This window comes from Micropterus dolomieu, linkage group LG19 (genome assembly GCF_021292245.1).
Source record: "Micropterus dolomieu isolate WLL.071019.BEF.003 ecotype Adirondacks linkage group LG19, ASM2129224v1, whole genome shotgun sequence".
NCBI classification, from domain to species: Eukaryota; Metazoa; Chordata; class Actinopteri; order Centrarchiformes; family Centrarchidae; genus Micropterus; species Micropterus dolomieu.
Genome location: NC_060168.1, coordinates 3,026,262 through 3,032,241, shown reverse-complemented (window position 1 = coordinate 3,032,241; position 5,980 = coordinate 3,026,262). Strand labels below are relative to the sequence as shown.

General features: G+C 40.6%; 1 protein-coding gene across 2 annotated transcripts in view; it reads left to right on the top strand.

Moving 5' to 3' along the window:
* setd7 (SET domain containing 7, histone lysine methyltransferase) overlaps positions 1–5,980 on the top strand; it is a 519,573-nt gene that overhangs the window by 245,595 nt on the left and 267,998 nt on the right. The window lies entirely within an intron of this gene.

Below are 5,980 nucleotides of genomic sequence, written 5' to 3'. Positions count from 1 at the left end.
TGCCTCCTCTGTGCCTGCCTGGTTGGTTTATTTGGCGCATTCAGCTGCCTCTTGTGCCGACATCTTTTTCCTCTTAATTCAAAGTTTTTCGGCACCACGCATTTCTTTTTCCTCTTTCTTTCTTTTCGCCATATTTACCGTCTCAGTTGCCCTTATCACACAACCCTGGGCTGAGTTCAGCCCCAACAAAATGTAGCAAATCGGTGCAAAAGGTTTGGACCGAACTCGTCTCAGATGGAAACTAAACTCCTTTGATCGGCGTCATCAGAAGTCATAAGTCATCAGAAAATGTGAGATTGTGAATTCCCTTGAATGAGAGAAGCAGGAATTTCCTCTGCCTGGAGACACTGGGGAAATGAAAATAAGCGTCCTTAGGTTGATGTGGACCAATCGCTGGGATGTACACACTCCTGCACATGCTTGATTGTGATATTTAATACGATCTCTTTACAATCAATTTGTTGAAAAAGGAAGAAAAAATAAGCAAGCAAGAATAAAAAAGCAAGCAAGGAGTCCTGTACACTACTGAGCTAATCGCACAAAATTGACGATGTTCTGACTTTTACGCATTCCATTTCACTCTTTTCTTCCTCCTGTAAGTCACTGAGATACATTTTATTTATAAAATGAATAAATAAATGTGTTATTATCATTGTTAGTTATTACTAGTAATAATACCATAATAATTAATATTACTCTGGGGGTCTTTTTATTTCCTGCATTCAGTACCAATGTCAGCCTTTTCTGCTTAACTGTATTTATGTAAACAGAAAATTCAGGCAGCAGGTGGCGATTTAAAATTTAAAAATATAATGCAGTAAGGCTCTCAGGCATGCTGGATATGTATTCACCTGTAGATCAACTTTTCTCGTCCCTGCTGAGTCAACACGCATTCCTCTTTAATGTGGCACCTATTCAGCTGTTGATAAATGGATTCATTTTGATTCATTTATAAACCCAGGGACTTCAATAGCTCCTGCATTTCAGCAGGTTTTCTGTTCAGGTTCAAAACTTTCTGCACATTCAGAATCTCTCCCACATCAGTCACAATCCAATGATAAAAAAAGTCATATTTAAAAGTGTACCTGCCCTATACACTGCTGTGCATTAGCCTGTGTTATTGCTCTGCTGATATGGTCGTATCCCCTTCAGACCGTCTGACAGACACAGAACCCCCTTAGGGACTGTACCGGATGAGACGAGGGTGCTGCTCTTCATCGAAGGTGGAAAACCGAATCTAAACACTTAGATCGGACATAAAACTCACCATGAATCCCTTCAAATTTTAACGTCGCCACCTCTAATAAAGTACAGCTCACAGCTGCTTCGGTGAGAAGCATCCCGGTGCAGTGAGACAAGCCCGAACAGAGCAAAGGTGTTTCTGAGTGAGGGGGACACAGAGACAGCAGACACAGAGCTACCAGTCAGAGGAGAGACGCCACACTGCAGTCCAAACTTTTACGGGTCTAAATAAGTGGAGATAATGCAGGTATTACAAACACAAGCACATATGACTCCAAGCCTATTCTAGTAAGACTTCGTTCCCAAAATGTTACAACTTTTCTCATGTTATACCTTATTCCTCAAAATCTCAGAATACTATTATTTTGTTCTAACAGTGACAGTTGACGCACAGTTGACGGACGGCAATTCTGCCTTTTGGTCATTCTCTCGCGAATTTGTGGCTGACTTTTAACTGTTTTTCTACCAAATAAATTGACTAGACAGTCACAGAAAACAGTGAATATTTACATTTGTTGATCAAAAATGATTTCAGTAGTCACTGACAAGCCCTGAAGCTGCGACCACTGAGCACTTTCTCTCTCTCCTCTCTCATGCCCACAAATGCAGGAACACTGAGGAACATTAGGGTGGAGTTCGATCTGCTGCTTGGACAGAGGACTCCACGACATCATTATTTTCAAGGGTTTCAATGCATGATCAGAGTGAACTTTTTCAGGGTTTTCAAAAATATCCAGGGCTATAGCTCAGGCCTAACGACGCCCATGGGTACTAATATAAATAAAAATAATAATATGTTAATAATAATGAAAGCAGTAAGGAGGCAGAAGCTCAAGTGACACCAGGCAGAGATGGTACGATTCCTTCACGTATGCTGCAGCCATTATTTCCCATTTGTAGACATATTGCATACCTGTGTTGGGATTGTCAGGAAGGCATTTTATTTTGTTACACGTCAGTAAAACTCATCTAAACTGATCAATCAATTTTGTAAAATGATTTCTTTAAACTAAATTTTACGTACACTTTGCATTGAAGACAAAGCTTTTGTTTAACAAACATGATAAGTTGAACAAAGATCAATCCTCGTGTTCAAACACAATGTTCACAGATTGTACTGTATAGAAAGTGAACCTTTTTCCATTCTTTTAAAGTATATTCTACATCAAATACCTCTTCGTGTTCACGTAGGTAGAACTGAGCAACAACATTTCTTCTTCGGTACTCATGAGCCAATGCTTACAGCTTGGTACTTGGAATCTGATTCAGGCTTAATGTGAACACTGGAGTAATCACATTTCACTCAAGTGAAACTGGAATGAACATCGACTACCTAGAGACAATCTACAGAAAAGCTTAGTCCATCTCAAAACGATTAGGCAACAAGCAGATGATAACACTCGTGTGTTTTTTTATAAATAAAAGATGTATCACTTAAGTCAGTGAGCTTTACAGTCATGAGATTGCCTTCATCCCAGCAGTCAGCAGCCAAGATGTGTTTAATGACTGCAGCATGTGAGGCCAAGAAGTTGGCAGGTGGTGTGATGCTCTTCAGGCTTCCTGTTTGCAATCTTGTTAACAGGCAGTCTGCTGTTCTCCATCCAAAGGTTTGACAGACAAATGATTCAATTTGACATGCCACACTGTTACATATTTAAACTACCTAATCTTTTCTTTATGCAGCTCTGTGGGTTTTGCTTTTAGAAACCTGGAAGTTAATTATGGCTTTGTGGGAGAGTACTGCACAATCCCCCCGTTGGGGAAAAAAGTCAAGCAGTATATTCACAAAAATGTTCAATACTTTCTTTCTTTTTGACCGCAAAGAACACTGTTTTGGTACTGTCTGGCAGTTTTTTGGAAATGGATACCATTTCACTTTGCAACTTTTTTTTTATAAGAGAGAAAGACTCATTTATTGGTGGTTGAACTGTGGGTTTTGTATTGAGCACTGACTGTATAATAAACTCTGGGGAACTTTGTGTTTCTTGTCATCTGTCAGTACCTGATGATATATATTATTTCATTCATGACTTGACTTTCAAATTGTCTTCCTGTGAAATTATTATTATGTGACACTTCTTCTCCTCCATTACTCAGCAACCAATTTTCCTCTGTCCCTTTCTAATCTTCTTCCTTCTTCTCATGACTGACACATGCAGTAATAATATATATTGATCGTGCATCTCCAATCAAAATACCTGGTTGTTCAGTAAGGTGGAGAGATTGTCTTGTACTGAAAGGCATGGGCCTTTGTGCATGCAAAAAAAAGTAGGTAAGGTTTTCATATAAATATATTGAACATTGACTGACAACATTATTTACATTAAATGGTGCCTAAACGAGCTGAATGTTATTCCTTCATTAAGCGGCAGAAAAAACCTTCCTGCTGCAGTGGTAGGCAGTGAAAAAAGGGAATTTCCGACCCTGATTTGTACTATATCAATAAAATTGAATATATGTAATTGAATCTGTATTTTTTTTTTTTTATTAATTCTACATGTCAATGGCCTCATCGTAGATGACAGCAGTGACCAAGGTTTAAGGACCAGACACTTTAAAAGCAAGGGGTTCAAAATAGGATGCTGTAGGAACGGATCCACTAGTTTTAATGGTTTGCTTGTGCATTGCTGCTAAACCACCAACACGCCCGTCCTGTGATTTCTCTGTGTACTGTAGGTGTATCCAAGGAGTGCAGTCTGGTTAAGGGAGAAATTTTCCGGTGGAGAGGGGAGGTTGTCAGGTTTCGGTAAGCCAGAGAAAGTCTAGTTTATTGTCTATAATGAATTCACTGAGAATGGGGCCCTTGGTGTTTAAGGATTGGGTGTTTAACAGTGCGAGTTTGAGATGTGATTGTGTCGGGAGTCGACTGGCTGGCTTTGCGATGATATAAATGAGGTGGGCCACATGGACGCTATAGAATATGCTCCGCCCCCAAATAAACAACTTTATGCTGGAAACAGAGGTTTTATGACCCAAATGCAGATACGGAGATAGAGCAGGTAAGTTGAAGGAATTTATTCCAACCAGGTTTCACCAAGGTGAAAACTTACAGGTGCAGGTACAGGAAAGTCAATAAATCCAAAAGTGAGATTAGTCAACCAAGTAACCTGGAAACAAGAGACCACACTGGAGACTACACTAGAGAAATACACATGTAATCATCACTAACAAAATCCACACAGGAAACACTGGCGACACTGGAAACACGCACAAAATCCACAATGAACTGGCAACAATTGAAAGATGCAAAACCACTTAAATACACAGGTGAGGGAGAACCTATTACACACAGGTGAGACCACTCAGACAATCAAGGACAAGCACTGGAAGTAAAACAAGACAAGAGACACTAGGGCAGACTAACTACAAACTAAACCAGGAAGTAAAGCTAACAGAAACCCACAAAATGAAACATAACACAGACAACATAAGTGACTTTCTGACTAAAAAGCAAAGAACATAGAGACAGTAAAACAAGACTAGAAACACGGATGAACTCAAAACAAGGAAACCTGAGAAATAAACAAATGACCAAAGTAACACACACATACTACAGAGAAGAGCAAACACAAGGACAGGGAATGAACACAGAAACAAATACAAAACACACCCCACAAACCCAAACCCATGACGCTTTCGTCGGGAGCGTCTGTGGACGTAAATGATTATGTTTATCGACCACCGCTAGTTTGGCAAATAGACAAACGCTCATTCATCTTTTCATAACAGAACGACAGTCGGACCTAGCCTCCCGTAGGTCATAGCTAAAGCAAGAATCAAGCTAACTTTAGATGGCCAATGTTGAGCTAAACATGTTCACTAACCTCAGGTTACTAACCTATATTGCGTTCGGCGCTTCTTTGTTTGGGTCTTGTTGTATGAAGTTTTAAAGCCAAAGTTTATGATGAATGGCGGAGCAGCTGCCGGTGTTTGTTGTCCTCTCTCACGTGCGGCTGCGCGCAGCAGATGTTACGTGTTACGTAGGCAGGTTATAGGTAACGGAGGGAGGGGAATAACACCTAGCTCATCAGACGTTTCCTAAAAAATAAACATTGTTCACGAGTCTGAGTCAAGTCTGAAGTCTTTTAAGGACGAATCTCAAGTCGTGTCTGAAGTCACTGTGTGTGAGACTTCTAGTGTTGTGTCATTTAAAGAACGTTTCGTTCATAAGACCTAATCGTGTGTATGACTCAGGAGGAACGATTGTCTCAGTGAGTAATTCATTAATTTTCACGCATGTGTGAAAGATCTTGGATTCTTACGTTCACTCGTCACACAGCAGCTGCATGGGCTCCGTCAGGACAGGAAACAGAACTGATTAGTTCACGACTCTCAGCTGTGGGTCTGTTTGAGTCGTGGAGCAGGAATGAACGTCTCGTTCAGCGCTCACATGGGTCCTCGTTCACTCGGCAGGCTGAGTGACTGCCGGCCCCGTAGAATGAGAGGCAGGTCGGCTGTCAGGCAACAGTCACTGGACTGACATTATATAGCTATTTTGTTAATTATGTGACATTTAATAAAGCGTAACAAGCATTAAAGCGCAGTGATGTTGTGCTAAGTTATAGTTTTAACACAGCCGCACTAACTAACTTTAGTCCTGCTAGTGTTTACAGCTAACAGCTGATGAGAGTTGTTCTGGGTCCACTTCAGAGCCCTGACAGGGTTCTACCTGGAGCTGAATTACCTCTGAGGTCGTCTCCTCTCCAAAACAAACAGACCCGGTCATTAAAACATTAAA